General features: G+C 35.2%; 1 protein-coding gene and 1 pseudogene across 2 annotated transcripts in view; both read right to left on the bottom strand.

Moving 5' to 3' along the window:
• The window catches only part of LOC145248304 (uncharacterized), a 936,478-nt gene that overhangs the window by 384,420 nt on the left and 531,344 nt on the right, over positions 1-20,714 (bottom strand). The window lies entirely within an intron of this gene.
• Positions 10,747-10,865, bottom strand: LOC145248373 (5S ribosomal RNA; annotated as a pseudogene).

The raw sequence follows: 20,714 nt of genomic DNA, 5'->3' as shown, positions 1-20,714 counted from the left end.
CCAGCCAAACGGCAGCAGATTTTTCCACAGAATTGGCACACCCGATATTTCACTTGCAGCATCATTATTGGAGTGCAAGACAGATTTTGCACATTTGCACAAATGGCTTTTGAAATAAGTCAGAGATAGGCATGCCTATCGTTCTGTAAATAATTAATGTTACTGCCGTGAATAAATTGTATTTAACTTACAATGAGTTTGTCCATTACTACATGAATATTCCATTATTCCGGCAAACCATTTCTCCGACTACAACAGTATACAAAAGAGTGCATTATATCTAATTTATTACCTTCAACGAAGATAGCTGGTTCTACATAAGACGATCTGGGAGCTGGATCATACATTGGTACAACGGAAGATTTTGTTCTTTGCATTTCTCCTGCAATTTCCGAACACTGATAATCACAGTGCCTCAGCTTGCATGAAAACACACACACACACACACACATATATGTATGTGTATGTGTGTGTGTATAAAACTTATATGTTTATATGAAATTTAACTACTTGGAGCAGCTATGACATATGGATAAATAATATAACGGTTTCATTTAGATAGCTCAATAGTGCAATACTAGAGCTATATGTCTTTTCTTTTAAAGATACCAGGTTAATAGGGTTAGATACAAAAGAATTTACTAATTTTCGAAAAGTTTTTCTTTTATTAGTAACAACATTGTGTACTATTGTTGGTATATAAGAGTATAACTGTTCATCAAATTATAATTTCTACAACATTGGATTTCATTAGCACATAGAAAAAAAAAACAATATTACAAAAGTTTAATACCCCACGAATAGGACATTCCCAGTTAATACAGCGGGTATTATTTCATTTTTCATTTTTTATCAACAACCTATATATAAAGTTTCAAGTCAGATCCATCTGAAATTTTTAGATTGAACACACTTGCCTTACAATGCAGTAATCCCTAGAATTTCGCAGTTGTTGATATCAGTTTGCTTCCATCATAGTTTTCTTTTTTTCTACTTCCGGGTGGTATGGGCTTAGGTTGTTAGCTGGAGCCAGTCATCATTTGTAATTCAATTTCAAGTTGCTTATATTAGTATCTATTAGTCTAATTTTCAATATTATGATTTAATCAAATTTGTCAGCATACAGGTTAATTTTATTTTCCAATATAATCACTCATTATTTTAAGTTTTTTTCGAGTTACGCTACTGGTTTTATTGACATGTTTTATGATAGTGGTGCTTCACTTACTGTAAAAACCCACATGGGTTAATGTGTGGCACTATGCTTTGATAGTACCACGGGCCGTTCTGGGCTCCCTGCCCCCAGCATTGCCAGGAGGTGATTGGGTCTCACGTGGAGTAATACAGAAGAAAAGGAACCACAATGCAATTTTGATTCCCTCTGCCTCTTTTTGTCCGGGTCCTGGATATAACCTTAAACTATATCCAATGGTGAGGCCCCAGCTTGCGGGCTTTGGAAAGTGTGGAGCCATCCTTTAATTGCCATTGCTCCCAGGTCCACTCTGACCCAGACTGGTAGTACCTGTTAGGGTCCCAACTATGGGTTAAATAGGAACCGACTTAAAAAAAAAAAACAAATATACTCTACTAAAAAATTGTTCTTTAAAATCACTGGATTCGGCATTAAATAACCTGAAAAGGGTTGATATGTCGTAAAACAAAAACAACCAATTAACAACCATCTTTTTGTCCGGACAGCCATTATTTTTTTGTCCCTCTGTAAATAAGAGGAGGGAGTGCACCCCTCCCTCAGCACTACTTAAGGTTAGTTAGTAAAAGAGCTAATTGTGAAAATTAATTCTGATCTGTAATTTGTTTTGTAAAATATTGTAATATTTTGTTTGTAAAATAAATAGATAAGATGATTTCTCATCCATATTACAATTGTGTGTCGTGTGTTGTTGTATGCCTCAAAATGTCGAGATGGTCCTGGCATCAAAACGATTCCAGCCAGAGGGAGCCACCAGAGCGAAGACGTAGTCCTGAGTGAAGGAGCTAGCCACACCCAACACCCCAGATATGCCTTTAATTTTCACCTAGACAAAAATACGTCTAACCGACAGATCTTCATACTCAGACAGATATGATTGGTCCATCGTCACGGCATAGCACCGTTCCAGGACATTTACTGTAACACGTGGGTCGGTTACACACCAATGACCTCCCTATAAAGTTTACATATGCAATTCAATTTTTTTACCTATCATTGTCATATTTTACAGATTTATTTCGTGTCCTCTCCTCCCATTCCTTACTCTCTTCTCAAAATCTATGTCTTCGTAGGTGACTCTTCAGACCAGCTAAACTATTAAGTGAATAAATATGATATTGGAATTATTAAGGATCACTTACGGGATGCCTTGTGATTGGATGAAAAACAACCAATCACAGTCCTCTCTTTTAGATCCTAACCAACACCACGAGTTTTGTTCTCTACCTCTTTTGCTTTCGGGGCCTCGAGGACGACATGTATCTGTCTGCTCTCTCCGTAATTCAACACCAGACACGTGTGAGGATTTTCGACAGCAACTGCCGCACCAAAAATCTCAAAAGTTCCTTTTTTTTTTCTTCAACCCTGCCAAAACTCCTGTAGCGATGCAAAATAGGAAAAATGAATTGTTTTGAGGAAGAAACGAACAACGTGTTTATTTGAAGTAAACGAACTAGGATTTATTTTGTGAATAAACAAATGAAAGAAAAGGGTACAGCACGTGTTTAGTTTGGCGTGCGTCTCTCGCTGTTAGCTGGTGAGAGGGAAAGTCTATTGTTGTAGAGAGAGAGAGGGAGAGAGAGAAAGAGAAAATCAATCCAGGTTGTGGAGATAGAAAGCGTGTAAGGTGTAGTACTGTCTGTTGACTCTTGCCCCACACAGTAGCAGGTGGCGTGAGACGCGCGGGCGCACGCGCCCCGAAAGGGGCGAATGGTTTGTCGACCACTCAGCTTGGAAGGCGAGTTGAAAAAGGAAGGAAACAGCTTGTCTCTTGCTTTTATAGTTGTTTCCGGTGGTCTTTTGCGCATGTGTGGATTTCCTTTGAAGGGGAAGTGACGCTGTCCATGTATGCGTACATGTGCGCATATGTGTGCGTACATGTGTGTACGTTAGCGTGTGTGTGTATGCACGTGAATGTGAGTGTATGTACGCGAACGTGAATATATCTACGTGTGTGTATGACAAGAAAAATGGCTTGAGATGTGAACGCTTGTTTTTGTGCGAGACTAGAAGCGCTCGTACACTCCACAGGAAACAAACATCGGTAATAGGAAGAATCCTTCAGATAAGTTCCGAAAAACACAAGAGTTTTTTTGCAAGGAAACATTCTTTTTTTCCTTTTCTTTCTTTTCAATACAAGTTTTATAACAATTTTCATTTGTGTTTGTGTTCTTTCACTGCCCACTGCTTTGGAAGCCTTACCAGAGACATTTGTTTTTCTTTTACCTACATCCTTCCAATCTTCAAACAATATCGAACTTAATAACACCATCTGTCTTTTTTCAAGGATTAATACTGTATTTGGATACCAATTATCATATCCTCTTTTGTTTTGTTTTGTTTTCAACACATTCCCTTTCTCTATGTCCCTTAAAGGGATTTAATCTTTAATATTTTCTTTGTATGTGCTATTTAGCAAAATAATTTTGAACCAATATTAATATTTTGCTAGTGTTTTTGCTCTGAGGAGATGTACTTACATTGAAAATCCATGGATTAAGGAACTTATTTTAAATGTTGCATTCTTTGGTTCATCACATTATTTTGTTACCACATACAGTTGAAAAAATCCCAATAATGAGGTTAATGTAGTTTTCTTGAAGCATTGTTAATAGATATGCTTGATGCTTATATAACGTTTACATCTTAGTAGTTTTTTTTTTTTTTAATTTATTATTCATAGGTATATACATTTAACGGAGTAAAGGTAAAAAACAGTAATTTAGATTTTTGGTTTTTCTATTACATGGTTTTTAAATAATTGAATTAAGATTTACAATGTTTATATTCAGAATTTGTTATTAGTTATTTATTTTTTAAACCCTATTTATACTTATCGTTTATTATTGGTAAAAGTTATTAATGGATTAAGTTGTAAAGCGCTTATGTACACTTTTATTGTACACTTTTCATTTGCTTATTTTGATTATTAGTGTAATAATGTGTAATTATTATTAGATAAAAGTTACTTGAAATACAGCAGTATCACTAACATATAATTGCTTTTTTTGTTTTGTTACAAGGTGGTCACCACTTATCAAGGCCCGGAAGCCACTCAGGGATAAGGGTTATTGTAAGTACAGTATGTTAGTGTGGAGATTTAATAAAGTGTCTACTTAAGGGGGCGTTTCATCAGGAATTTGTTTACGTTGGACTTGAAGATGTCCAGGTTGTAGTCAGGTGGGAAGCAGGCAGACGGAACAGATTTCCACAGGCGTACAGTTCTAAGAAAGAAACTTTGTTCATGGAATCTACGTTTTGATTTAGGCATAGATAAAGAGTGGGAAAAGTTTTTGACAGTGGATTCAGCTAGACGGGTGTTTTTCGTAAAAGATTGGCGAGGGGGGACCAGAGATTGGAGTTCAGACAAGCACCTGCCATGGAAATAACAATAAAACAAGGATAGGCTCGCAACGTCTCTTCTGTAGGAGAGAGGTTGCAGGGAAGAGAAAAGGGCATCCCCACTAAGCCACGAAGTCTATTTTGTACTCTGTCAAGGCAGGATAGGCTGTTTTTAGCAGCTCCTGCCCAGATATGGCAACAGTATTCCATCCTTGGACGTACTTGGCTTTTATATAGATAGAGAATTGCATCAGTAGTGAGATATCTTCTGGAGCGGTAGAAGGATCCCACCATATTTCCAGCGACCTTGGCAACAGACTTGGTGTACGTGTTCCATTTCAGATCAGGAGTAAAGGTCAAACCCAGAAGCTTGTCAAAATATGAGGCTTCTCCTAGACGAAAGCCATCCATTTCAATTGATGCCAGATGGGGATCAGAGCGTTGATGATGTAAAGATAGGAGCTTGGTTTTAGATACATTATATTAGTTTTGCCCAGTATTTTCATTTATTACTCTTATCGTATAAGCTTATGGGTGCAATCAATGCGTACCGCTACTATGCTTCTGATTTTTTATATATGCTGCAGTAAAAATTTTCCTAACCCTAACCGTAACCCTAACTCTAAACATTTTATCGCCTACATTGATATTTATATATTATTGTGCTATGTTCTAATATTATCCTTTATTACTGATTAAGCAAAGTGATACTCCTAGGTGCAATTGTTTTTTGTAATCTTTGTCTATCATTTATATTAATTGCAATAATGGTAATCAGCTTTCCTTTTAACGTTTCACTATTGTAATAACCCTTTATTTTTATCATTTATTTACTAACTAGCTGACAGCTCGGCTTTGCCTGGTCGTACAATACGCTTAAACATGCTATTTTAATTTATGCAGATGTTGTAAGTATTATTATAGAATAAATTCTCTATTTATTATTATATATTATGAGATATAATTTGCTCGGTGGTTAATTTGCAAAAAAAGATTTAAAAAAAGAAAGTAATAATGGTAATGTCGTTCATCAAATTCCGTCTATGTTTGTTTACAATATAACGTCAGTTGATATTTGAGCTTGACGATGAATGCTCTGGAAAAGTCACTTCTGATTAATGTTTAGTTTTAAAATATGTAAACGAAAGAAATGATTTGCAGTGATTTTAAATGGTGCCTGTTATCGTAAATTGAATTCATTAATAAGAAAAAATTAAAATAAAATAGTGAGGCACCTCCGACCTTTAACAAGGGATCATTAAATCTCTAGTCGAATACTCTACCACTAAGCTATATCTCCAGATTATAATAAACCCGTTTTTTAGGAAGAAATGATTTGATGACATTTTATTATCTCCCTTTGCTGGTGTAAGATAGAAAAAGCTATTTTTAAAATCGGATTTTTTTCGATTTTCGATATTTATCGCATGAATTTCTGTACAAAACGTATCTTAGAATATAAATTACCTTTGTGTGAAATTTGCAAAAGATAGTCTCAGCCGTTTTGGAACCTATGAGAAACACACACACACACATACACACACACACACACACACACACACACAAAGTGACTTTTATAGAATAGTAGAGATTACTAATAAGGAACGAGAGCATGCCATCCCTGTGGATTAAATAAAAGGTTCCGTTCGGAATTCTGTGTATATTCCTGAGTTTAACAGAAAGATTCCAGGATTTGACAGAAAGATTTCTGAGTTCGACAAGATACAACTAAAGAAGGTCGAAGGTTATATCGGCCAAAACGTTGTGCGAATAACACTCAGGACGAGAACAGAGTCTGAATAATCCAAATAATATAAATTATCAATCCGTACTTAAAAACTTCAGAAACTTAATCAAACTGCATGATGCCAAAAAGCATGTAAGGTTATTTTATATATATTTTTTTTATCGATGCAATATATTTCATCTTGGCGAGAAAATTTGTTTTGCTGATTTTATATTTCAATAATTTTTTTTTTTTTTTTTTTTTGCAATATCTTATCACCGGTTTGAATGGGATTAAAACATTTCCTTTTTCTAATAAAATTCGTCTGGAATTTTTTAATATTTGAAAAGGAAAAACAGTTGCTGCTGCTATGGTGAAATTGACCTAAAAGAAAGGTCATACAGATTATTTTCGAATATTTTCACAAGTTGACTCAAGTTTTGCACATGTATATGAAAGGCTAGCTTGTTTTTATTTTTTTTCTATTAACGTTTTTAATAACTTTAAAAGTATCATAAAAAACGTCAGAATATATGTAAAACTAACAGACCTGACGTTGTCCGGGATTGAATGATGATTAACGAATGTGTCATGCTCCCATATTTTTTTCAATACAATCGCTTCATTGCCTGCTCTAGTTGGAGACCCATCACGATGCACCGGGAGGAAGCTTCACATGCCTTTCGCAGTGACTTGGCTCATAATACGTTGTTGTCTACATTGCACTGCAGAGAACCTACTGTTGATTTTATAAAATTATTTTTTTATATAATGGCTTTAATATAAGATTAGCATGAAAAAATCAAGTATCAATTGTGCTCTCAACTGAAACATTAATTTCGAACGCGCTTGTCATATCAAAGAACCTACTGTTGATTGTATATGCTGGGTATTTTTGCTTGTGCGGTAATAAAACCTCTCAAATGCACTTGTGATGTTAGACAAAATAAAAGTGTTAACTTTGGTCAAAATTGAACTGTTTCTCCTCTCATCAGATTTTTCGATTATTGATTATTGATTATTGATAATTATCGAAGATGTTCCGATACAAAACCTATTTAGGAATACATACAGATACATAAAGTACATTTGTGTGAAATTTCATGAAAATCGATCAAGTCATTCGGAGTTCATAGGGAACGCACTCACACACGCGCACACACATAGACAAAGTTCAGTTTATATAATAGAGATATTAATAAAACTGTGTGACTATATGGTGTGGTTCCTGGTTTTGGTAGATACCATTTTTAGATGATGAGTATTTGAGTATTGCCAATAACCACACGGACATTTTGTTGTATTCCCTTCGGGGTGTGCATATATTCTGTATACGTGTGTGTAACGAGCGTTTTAATGAATGTGCATCTGCTCTTCATACATGCATTTACGTGTGATCGCCCAGTTTTCAAAATGTCACAAAACAACTCAACTGGTTATGTTCACATATAACGATAAATAAGGGACGAAACAAACCTCATTATTTCTTGTCAGACAAAAGAAAGACATACCTTCAACAAAAGGGACGAATGCCATTCTATGGGATTATAACATTCAGTCAATTAGGGAACATACTTTGATCTTGTCGAACGGAAAGCTGCACCGAAATTTCTACCACGAATAACAAACCCCGGGTTTATTTTGACAACCTTAATTCCAGAATGTTGTTTTCATCTTGGAAAATTTGAACACTGATAAAGTCCTCTCTATATCGTAATTATTGATCTGGCTACCATTTCGCCTGTCGATCTTCTTTCTTGGCCACCCGTTACAGACTCTACTAATGAAATTTCTAAGGTGTTTCTAAACTCGTTACGTTATGTATCTATATAACCAAAGATCGTTCCTGTTTTTTTGTCACATATCTTTGTTTATTAAAATCAAACATTCCAACTCTATTTTTTTAAACATCCTTCTAAACATTTTATTGTTTTACATGTTTCTGACTTAATTATTTCTACATTAAGTTCCACTTCTATTCTTCCGTTATCAAAACATTTTGTTATTTCCATAGCATTGTCATCGTTCAAATATCGATCACTCACCTTCGACGTTCCTCTGCCATAATACAATTATTTAATATGAATTGAGTATGAAAGTTTTAGTGAAGGAAGAAAATGAATGTCATTTATATAGAATGTGCATGTCATTTTAAAACAAAACATTTTTATACAAGAAATAAAGATATAAAGGGTATTTTGCAGTTCTTTATACAAACACGTGTTTGGCGAAAAAAGTTGAGATAGCCACAACTCAAAATGTTCATAGTGTGAACATATGTGTATGTAAGCAATATACACATGAGAATATTTAGCAGCGTGGCATCGTGTAGGTGTGTGCGTTGATTTACCATTATCCTTGTTATTGCGTTACAGCTGTAAATAGCAATTCGTTTCAGTTCCTCTGACTCTTGTTAGTGGGTAGGAATATGTGCACGAGATGAATAAGGATTTTATGCGAGGTATTAAGTCCTTTCTGTCTCCTCCGGCCAAAATATATGGAGAGAGATCTTGAGTGTTCTAGTATCTTTCAGTACAGGAGCCGGCTTCAGTACTCTCTCTCTCTCTCTCTCTCTCTCTCTTTCTCTATCACTCTCTCTCTCTCTTTAAATCAAGGGTCATTAACCTACATTTCGTGGTCCAGATCCGGCCCACGAAAGCATTTTGACTGGCCTACAAGCCCAATTACTAATGCGTTTTATTTTTAACATGGTTGACGAGGTTTTTGAATTCAACAAAAGGCTTACTGTTATTTTCCTGTGATCTACGCAACCGAACTTGAATGCTATATCTGCCAAAACTCAATTACCCCTATTTGTGGGGACAAAAGAATAAATTAACATAAAACAAACACTGAGAGCCGATTTGACTGATTGACCGGTGACAGGCAGTAGGTGAAGACAATGTTGTCCCAGTCGGCTTTCTATTACATTCTTTCAACAACAACTCCCACAAGCCTTGGAATTATCCATAAACTTGTGAAAATGAATTGCATTATTCATCAAGATCCATTATGAACCAAGTCCTTGAAGTTTTAAAATGTCATGAAAACTGTGAATCTGATTTTATCTCATGGATTGAATAATCGGCAATTCGAACAATTTCTGTTTGATACTTAGGCTGAATATTCTGCCCTTGTTTATTTCTCTGATGTGCGCTGACTTTGTTGAGGATCGATGTTCACATGAGTATTTTTTTTACTCATCTTCACCCCAAACAAGGCACATTGCCACTTGAATGTAAGGAGCTACTAATTTGGACCATGACTAAGAAAGATTAAGATGTTGGTTTACGTCACATTTAAACTTCTGCACGTCAGTACAGTTTGGGAAGCAGGTAGCAGGAAGAGAATACCAAAGTCTAATCGTTTAGAGAAGAAACTATTAGAGTAGAATACTTTCTGACATTTACGGAAACTCAACTGTAAAGGGGTGGGATTTTGTTGCTAAGCGAGTTTGTCAGGGATATGTACGCCGAGGAGGCACACGTGCAATCAGTTCATTAGAGCAAATTCCATTAAAATACTTGCAACATTGCGGTGATGAGACAGGGGTTGGAGTCGGCAAAGTGGGACCTATTACATTGCAAACCTTTTTCTGGACCCTATCAAAGAGGGAGAGGCCAATGGTTAATGCACCAGCCCAGATGCGGCAACAATACTCCATACATGGTCGAATGGTGGCCTTGTAGAGGTATAGGATACTCTCAGGTGTGAGCATTTTTCTAGCATGATAGAAGGCGCTCACCTTCTTTGCAGCAGCCCTCGCAATGTCCTCAATGTATTTGTTCCAGTTTATATTTCCCATGAATGTTAGGCCGAGGAGTTTGAAGGAAGAATTCTGAGGTAGGGAGTTATTTGTTATGGATATCGGTGGTTGGAGAGGTTTCTTGTAATAGTTAAAGAAGAGCAGCTTAGTCTTACTAGCATAATTTTTTCTTCCATTTTCGTCCCCATTTCACTATGGTCTGAAAGTTATTTTTTAAGGATTCGGCCATCGTCTTAGATTTGTGTACATCCGTTTTCCCCTGATGCATGTTATAGAGCGTGTGTATCATCAACAAATATACCCATCTCGGACTCAATATTATCAGAGAGGTCATTGATGAATATTAAAAATAATAGTGATCTAAGGATCGATCCCTGAGGGACTCCCGCATTAATGTTATGCTGTTTGGATTAACGTCCATCAATGACAACCTAGATGATCCTATTGTCTTCTTAGAAGGATGTAATTATATTTAGCATTCGTCCAGTTATACCGTATGATTTTATTTTCATTAGCAGCCCTTCGTGTGTGTGTGCAGCCAGCACCAACCCTATTCAGGGTTTAACCGGCTTCCTCCGAAGGAGGAAGTTTCATGGAAGTATGAAATTCACAAGCGGTCCCCAGCCGCATGTATATCTCCGTTAGGGGAGATGACGACGTTAGGTTTTTGCAACTTTTTGCAGGAAGGTGTCGACGTCCTCCTACATACAGCACCTGGACTTCCCAAATTGGTCGCCCATTTTAGTAATGACCAGGTTCAACGTTGCTTAACTTCGATGATCTGACGGGAACCGGTGTGTCAACGTGATTATGCTGTATAGCAGCTCTTCATGCCATACTTTGTTAAAGGACTTGGATATATCGAGGGCTACAGCCCGGGCTTCACCCGCCTTATCCAGTGCATGGTATATGCGTTCAGATAAAGAGGTGTTTGTATTTCTCGAAAGTAAATATGGATAGGTCACATTTTCGAGATCCTGATTGGCTCGTAAATTTAGTATTCATTGTCGATACAGTGACTCATTTTTCATTATTCAAATGTACTAGTCTAAGGTGATACTCAGCTTAGAAATGAGATCTATAATCAAATTGTTGTCTTTGAAATTATTAAAAAAAACTTACGTTATGTGAACTTCAACTAGGAAATAAAATTGTGCTAATTTTCCATAATTTCAAGCAAGTACACCACAAGAATCGGATCATATTTGTGAATGTGATCCAGGAATCGTGAAATGAATTTGTACCTCGTTTTACTGACTTTGTCTGCATGAAAATGATTTCAAATCGTTTGCTGCATCATTTGAAGTGAATGTGGATGCTGTATCGGAACGTTTTCGAATTCAATTGATAGAAATGCAGCGTGATGATCTATTAAAATCAAAATTCAATCACAAAGATATTTTATTAATTGATTTTTATGCAAAATATATTTTCCGAGTGGAAAGTATTTCAAATTAGTGACTTACACAAAAAAAAGATGGTATCTTTGTTTGGAAACACCGATCAATGTGAAAAACTTTTCACATTGAAACAAACTAAGAAGAATGTTACACAAGATCGATAACTATCATGATGATATCTTGCGCTTAGCATCAACAAGTTTGAAACCAAATATTTAGACACTTAAACTTAATAAAAATCACAAAGTTTCCCATTAATGTTTGGGTTGTTAGAGATAGCTTAACACAGCTACAGTATATTTATAAACAAACTACCATCCGGCGTTACTCGGGATTGAATGATGATCAACTAATATTTCAAAATCCTATATTTTTATTATTATCGAAATGAGCAAAACCGCCAATTTTTCAATCAAAGTGATCGATTGTCTGGTCTAGTTGGTGGGGGGGGAGGCATAGCGGTGCACATCGAAGGAGCTTCACATGTCTCTACCTAGTGACTTAGTCCAAAATACATCGTATTCTACATTGCACTTTAGAGAGCCTACCGTTGATTTTATAAAATTATTTTATATATAATGGTTTGCATTAAAGTTTAAAATGAAAAAGTCAAATATCATGCCTCAGTTGTGCTCTAAACACAAAAATTCATTTCGAACGCGCCCCAGTCATATCAAAGAACCTATTGTTTATTATATATTCCTGGCCTTTTTGCGTGTGCGATGATAATGGTTTGGATTTAAGTTTAAAATTTAAAAAAAAGTCAATCATCGTAGTTCAGTTGTGCTTTGAATAGAAACATTCATTTTGAACGCGCCCTATTCAAAATTTACTATTGACAAAATTTACTATTGACTTTATATGCCCGACTTTTCAGCTTTTGTGGTAATAAAACTTGCCAAACGCACTTGTGATGTTAGGCTGTATAAGGTGTTAACGTTGGTCAAAATCGCCTTTTCCTTCTTTCATGAAATTCGTTCGCTTATTGATACTTAGTTAAGATATTTCAATACAAAACTTATCTAAGAACATTGCAGGGAACATAAAGTTCATTTGTGTGAATTTTCACAAAAATCGGCCCAGCCGTTTCGGAATCCATTGAGAACACACACACACACAATTTCTTTTATATAATAGATATGTTTCCAACATAATTTTCGATTGAATAAATATTTTTAACTACTATATTCATCTGTTATTAATATAAATAATCTAATATATAAAAGCCGCTGTATGTCTGTCTCCATATTTTCAGCCTCTATCTCTTACGAAACTAAAAGTCGCAGAGCGGCATTAGGGTCTTAAAATGATTGGATTTTTATGGGCCGTTCTTTTATGGGTCTTTAGCCGATTAAAATAGTTTTTAAGGGATCCAAAATGGGTCAAATTGAGAAAATCGTTATACATTTTGTACATTCATCTGAGTTTTTTTTTTTTTTTAATTTTTAATCAGTTCATATGCGTGTCACGTTGGTAAAGTGGTAACGTCACCAGCTTTGAATGCTACAGTTTTGTTTTCGGTTTCGTTTCTAGCTGATGGCACGCAAGTAATTTTTTTTTTACTTTTGAAATCACAACTCTATAATAATATATACGAAATCTGGACAAATTAAAATATCATATTTAAGCGTATTTTACGACCGGGCAAAGGCTAGTATATATATATATATATATATATATATATATATATATATATATATATATATATATATATATGTGTGTGTGTGTGTGTGTGTGTGTGTGTGTGTGTGTGTGTGTGTAAACAAATCGAGCGGAGGCATTTGGACGATGTCAAAGCATCGTTAATTCATTACCCACACAGCATCAGCCGTATAGCGTAGTGGTAAGAAGCCTTGACTGTCATTTGGGCGGTCAGGTTTCGATCCTGGCAGTTGCCTGTCTAGCCGCACTGATTAGCTATGAAACAGCGAAACAGTACTGTATGTAAATGACTATATATATATATGTATATATATATGTGTGTGTGTGTGTGTGTGTGTGTGTGTGTGTGTATAACGTTGTTATATATGTTAACGCTTCTCAATTCTCTCTATATCGTCGACCTTCAACTGAAAATTTGGGGCATTTTTCAAAGAATGGCTACACATCTCAATGTACTAAAAATATTAGACTATCTACCGGTTATCTTTTGTGAGTCACATTATTTATGTTTGATGTCAAATAGCGGATATCTATTTGTTATGACCCTTGGTTACATCAAAAGATAACAGAAGCGAAAAGAAATCTAAAGGCAGTTAAATATACGCACATACTAAATACATGCCTCATGAATGTGTGGATGATACCACGTGTAAGTGTTTATACTTGCCATCATTTGTACTTGTATGTATTGGTATATGTGTTTCGGTTTTGTTTGTGAGTGTATGTGTTGTCCGTTTGTGGTACAATTTTCCATAACAGGTCAAAAATGTATTGATTTTTTTTCACTTTGAAGTATTTTAACGTTCCTTGTGGGAAAACTAATATTTGTTAGGTGTTCTTTCAATTTCAATTTAACATTTTATTTTGCTTTTCTAATTTCTCAATGTTTATTTTCGTTATGATTTTAAATATTTAAGTTGACAGGGGTCGGTCTTCACATGTAATTTTCCTTAATTTTTCACCAGTGGCATCCGTGGTCTGTCATTATAACATGTTGCGGCTCGTGGGTCGAATGGCTTCCTCAAGATTTTGTTGACTAGGCTTTATGGAGTTTCTAAGTTCGTACTGGCTTAATATTTCCCCATTGACGTGTTACTGTTAGATGTTAGCAGAGCAACGATTGCTATGACTGTTATATTATATGTAAAAATAAAATGTTATCATAGCAAATAAATATTTATAAAGAAAATTATTTATGTTAAGAAGTTTAATAGAAAAGAATGTAGAACATAAACAATAATTTAAAATAAAATAGTTTGACTGTTAGAGTCTAACGTAGTCTTGCGTATAGGTCATTTAAAAGTGACGTGGACTTTAGGTAGAGTTTTGGGAAAAGATGCGATGATTTGGGCAGTCAGGAATCAGGAGAGAGAGCAGATTGGGTCAGACGACGAGCGGATTGGGCCAGTAGAGGAGATCAGAATGCGTTAGAGTAGAATCAGTGGCAGCTTTCCAGTGGAGAAACATCGGTAATAAAAGCTTCTGAAAAAACGACTCGACATTTGTTGATTCATTGGGATGGATCTTCTTTGCAGTTTTTGTCGAGGATTCGTCAAACAAGATGAAGGACAGACCGGATATGTTTTTCCGATTGGTCCGATGTTAAAACTCCAGATAACTTATCTGCTACATGTCTGTTGCTAAATTGTCGTAAACTTTATGCCACTAGACGATACACAAATTATACACATGCACATAATATACACCCTTCATGATATGCAGAACTCGACAATATTCTATATTCGTTCTGGTGCCGTAATATATATCCCCACAATGCAACATCACTTCTTAGAGTTTGGAACGATTTTCATTGGTTAAAAATATTTCGATTTCACACGTCTCTGTGAAAACTTCCTTGCTTTGGAAGTGAGGCGGAAAGAGAATTTCAACAAAGCGAAGAAAGAAAGAGTGTAGGAATGAGAGACATTTTATTTTTAGCGTCTATGTTTCACCTCTCTAGTTTATTCTCTGATATTGTTTTGTTTTTTGTTTTTTTGTTATTTTCAACTAATCGATTATTTATTGAAATTATATATGAAATAGTGTAAGATATATAATTCACGTTGACACACCGGTTCCCATAAAATCATTAAAGTTAAGCAACGTTGAGCTTGGTCAGTACTAAAATTTAGGAATTCCAGGTGTTGTGTGTGCTCTCTGCTTATCTCAGTATTGTTTCCAGTCGTCTAGCACTTCTCCTTGCCACTGGACTCAAGCAGTGCCGATTCAGGAGAGGTGTGGTTGTGGATTGTGCAATCCTTGCCTCACAAATACTCGCGCAGCTACCGTTACAGGGGGTATCCATTGTCTCTTGAGACTGAACGGAGCCATCGAGTGTAACATTAAACGAAAGTTGGTGCTTGTCCAGAATTCCCCATTGTATTAAAAAACAAGAATAAAAAAATTGTATAATGCACATATTCGTGACGACACGAAAATCTCATATTCCAAAAATCAAGTAAATTGATCAAGTAGTTTTATTTTTAAATAAGAAAATCAAATGTTATGAATAACCGAGGAGCGACTGTCTTACACGCTATTTTGAAAAATATCTAAAAAAAACAAATAAAGATAACTTAATAATAATTTAAACTAGCTAAATTTATATTATAATACCTGCAACTTACTGTTAATCGCTTAAAAATGATTTTCTTTATAAAAATAGAACTATTTGATCAATTTACTTGATATTTGGAATATGATATTTTCGTTTCGTCGTATATCTTTTCTTATACAGTCTAACATTACAAGTGCATTTGAGAAGTTTTACTACCACACAAGACGAAAGGCCTCACATATAAAATCAACTGTAATTTCTTTGGTATGACAGGGGTGCATTTGAAATTAATGTTTCTGTTTAGAGCACAATTAGACTATGATATTTGAGGTTTTCATTTTAAACTTTAATTAAAGCTATTATCACCGCACAAGCAGAAAAGCCAGGTATATAAAATCAACATTAAGTTCTTTGATATAACAAGGGCGCGTTTGAAATGAATGTTTCAGTTTAGAGTACAATTGAAGTATGATAATGATTTTTGCATTTTAAACTGTAATTCAAGTCATTACATATAAAAAAATGATTTCATTAAATCAACATTAGGTTTCCTACAGTACATGCAGATCATAATATGGACTAAGTCATTGTAGGGAGGCATGTGAAGCTTCTACCCGGTGAATAGTGATGGGTCCCCAACTAGAGCAAGCAGCCAATCGATTTGATTGAACAAATGGGCGATTTCACCAATTTCGATGAGAATAAAAATATGGGAGTGTGAAACATTTGTTGATCATCATTCAACGTCGGGCAATGTCAGGTCTCCCTGCTAGTTTCTCACTCCACCCCTCTCTCTCTCTCTCTCTCTCTCTCTCTCTCTCTCTAATATATATATATATATATATATATATATATATATATATATATATATATATATAAACTACTTAATTTACTCACACAAAATTAATATACGAAAGTATAGATTTATGCGTAAACTTTAAGTATTTACTTCAAAAGTGCTCAATACGTAGGTAGAGCTAGTTAGTAATTTATAAAATATATATGGCGATTAAGCTACACTGAATATGCGGCGTTTCATCCATTCTAGGACTCTTCAGCATAAGCTGGAAGAGTCCTAGATTGGATGAAACGCCGAATATTCAGTGTAGCTTAATCGCCATACATATATATATATATATATATATATATATATATATATATATATATATGTATATATATATATAATCCACATACAGTACTGTTTCGTTATCACAGCTCATAAGTGCGGCTAGACAGGCAACTACCTCAAGCCAGGATTGAAACCCGACAGCCCGTATGACAGCCAAGGCTTCTAATCATTACGCTAATCGGCGGCGGCTACTGTGCGAGTAGCGAATTAACGATGTTTTGACGTCGTCCGAAATACACACACACACACACACACACACACATATATATATATATATATATATATATATATATATATATATATATATATATATATATATATATATGCATGTCATATGTATGTGTGTGCACATGTATGCATATGAGCACAAAATCAAAAATCCTTTCAAATCAAAAATCAATAAAAATGGGGATTTAATTTATAATAAAGCAAAATATAAAAAAAGGAAAGAAAAAAGAAAAGAGGCAATGTCAACAGAAATGTCATATTTTGTAAAGTAACCTTGAGTTAAATTCTTCCGCCATTTAATACAATAGTTGAAATCTTTGGATGCCTTAATTAAGCTTCACGCTTTGGAGAAGCGTTTAAAGGAAGAAGCACCGAAATTCAATAATATGTAATTAGCGGAAACAAAGTTTTCAGGAGTAGCAACTCTCCATGACATCTCCTTAATTCAATTGACGTAACGGTAAAAGGAATGGTTCTGCTTCAAAATAATTGAGATGGGATGCGCAAATGGTGAATATAAACTAAACTAAAACAAAATATCTGAAACAATTTTGTTAATGTTTCAAAACTAATTTAATCATTTTCTATTTTTATTATTTGCCCATGTTTGGCGTAACAAGCCGGGAATCAACAACAAAATAACGCTTATCTACTACATTAATAAAATGGTCCCGAGATTTTCCTTTGTCGTTACAGTTTCAATATGAATATACGGCATAATCACCCTGACACACCAGTCCTCCCCAGATCACCGAAGTTAAGCAACGATGAGTCTTTCCAGTAGTAGATGAGCGCCCATTTGGGGAATACTATGCGCTGTATGTACTCTCTGATTATCTCATCACTGTTTCCAGTCGTCCTGAACTACTTGCAACTGAAATTAAAACAGCGCCGACTCATGAGACGTGTGGTTGGATATTGTACAACTCAAAAATTGTTCACTCACAAGCCTCCTACAGTGGGTATCCATGGTCCGCCTTTTTTTTTTTACAGTTTCAATAGTAAAAATTAAAAGTAACCAATTTTCACGAGATCGGTATCGTTTTGAAGCGCGACCCTTCGGATGACAAATACCGAAAAATTGTCTAAAAACATTAATTCATTTACCTCCAATTGGGCACTTTTCTACAGGGAGGGGCCGCTTTTTACGCCGATATTTATGAAAGTCATCCTCTCTTTTCGATTGACTAGCCTTGATTTAAACATTCGTTGGTTCCGGTTTGGCGACGGGCGCAACAGCAAAGAGGTCACGTTTTTTAACGTTCTTTTCCTCCTTCGCGGTACGGGTTCGAGCCTGCCTGCCTACTACCACTTTTGTTTTTTTGCTCAACACACACCTACAAACACCCGGGCAACGCCGGGTACCAAGGCTAGTCTAATACATAAAAGACACTCACTACTTACATACTATGCTTATTCCATTCCTGTTTTTAAAATTATTAAACTTATTCCAAACGAAATGCCTCTCTCAAATACGTATTCACATCCAGATAGTAAAAAACAGTTTAACTGCCTATCCATTATGGTCTCTCACTGAAACTTCACGAAGGAGGAGAGACAGACCTAATTCAATATATATATATATATATATATATATATATATATATATATATATATATATGTGTGTGTGTGTGTGTGTGTGTGTGTGTGTGTGTGTGTGTGTGTGTGTGTGTGTGTGTGTGTTATCACACGTGGCAGTACGACAGTGACAACCGTCAATACTCTCAATGCGTCCCGACACGGTACCAAACAATTCCGTCGATACGACCTAGTACGGTCTCGAACAACTCCGTCAACAGGAACCGACACAATGTGAACAATTCCATCGATATGGCCCTTGGATGAACTCATTTTCGACGTGGGTGGGCCTTACTAAGACTGACACGCAAGTATTGAGCACTTCCGATCATGCCCGTCACATTCGCTCCACTCACGTCACCGTGTTACTTTATCAGAAGGTATAATTATTTTTACTCGACCCCACATTATTTCATTTACAACCTCCGATTATTCATAACACACAAGACCAGCTTTTGATCAAAAATAATACACGATCCCTCTAATTCAGTTATAATCTATTTTCCATCCGGATTGAGTTCCAAAAATAACGCAATTAAGTCATATTATCAAATATGATTGGAATTTTGAATCAAGAGTTTTAATAAAGTCATCAAACCTCATTCACTTAATTAAAAATCGTTTGATGAAATTTAACTTTAACTTTTTTTTTAAATGTGCTTAATGGTTTAATTACTGGGTTAAATAAAATAAAACTATTTGATATTCTATTTCATCAATATTATAACCCGGTGTTGTCCGGGATTGAATTAGGATCAACGAATGTTCCACACTTCCAATACTTTTTTGTCATCAAAATCAGTGAAATCAACTATTTGTCAATCAAATCGATAGATTGCTGCTCTAGTCGGAGATCCATCGCGGTGCACCGGGAAGAAGCTTCACATATCTTAGTCATGACTTAGTTAATATGCATTGCAGTTTACATTGCACTGTAGAGAACCTACGATTGATTCTATAAAATTATTTTATGTAATCGCTTGAATTAAAGTTTAAAATGCAGAAGTCAAGTATCATGGTTCAGTTGTGCTCCCAACAGAAACATTCATTTCGAACGGGCCCCTTTCTTGTCAAAGAACTTACTGTTAATTTTATACGCCATGTCCTTCTGGTTGTGCGTAGATAACATATTTAAAATACACTTGTGATGTTATGCTGTATCAGAATGGTCAAAATTGGACTGATTTTGGAATTTTTCTGATTATTGATTTTTTTATGCTTATCGGGCGTATACCGATACAAAACTTATCGAAAAATAATCCGGCTCAAGGAACTACGAATGAATCTAAGAAAAAGAAAATACCCACCACAACTTATAGACAAAGGGATCCAACTTGCGATAAATGTATCAGTAGAAGATTTAAGAACACCTAAAGAAAGAAACAAAGAACAAATCCTAACATACGTTTCCACACGTAACACAAACAACCCAGAACATTTCACAACAAAAAAACTTCATAGCAAAGTTCAACCCCGCTTTAAACATATCCCAATAACAATACACATAAATAGGCGAAACACAAAATACACTTACACGCATGCATACTTAGGCAAATGTGCACCCTCACACACGAAACAAAACAAGCACGATAAAGCACGCGCACACATTCACGGCACGCGCATCCGTATCCAATATAATACCATTTCCCTAAACTAAACAAACAATTAGAAACAAAATACACTACTCTGTCCACATTTAATAAAAGAAAATCTTTCTAGACAAAGAAAACTTTAGCCAATATGCGTGTGGTATGTGGGTGTGTGGGTGGGTGTGGGTGCGTGTATATATATATATATATATATATATATATATATATATATATATATATATAATGAAAAAGCAACATATAGTGGCATATATTCGATTTCAGAATTTATTGCTTGACAAAGGAATATATAGAAGGGGTTATATTAATTTCCTTAATCCATGGATTTTCAACAATGGCCCATATCATCAGAGGAAATGAAATGCAGTTATATTCCTTTTTGGCTAGGATCTCCTTGAAAGTATTACTTCAAGTAATATCTTACAGGATTTTCATCTGAATTCTATCAGTGTCTTATTTCGCTCATATATATATATATATATATATATATATATATATATATATATATA

This window comes from Euprymna scolopes, chromosome 26, assembly GCF_053919585.1.
Source record: "Euprymna scolopes isolate OS-2025 chromosome 26, ASM5391958v1, whole genome shotgun sequence".
NCBI lineage: Eukaryota > Metazoa > Mollusca > Cephalopoda > Sepiida > Sepiolidae > Euprymna > Euprymna scolopes.
The sequence above is the reverse complement of the archived record's forward strand: the minus strand, read 5'-3'. Positions and strand labels throughout refer to the sequence as shown.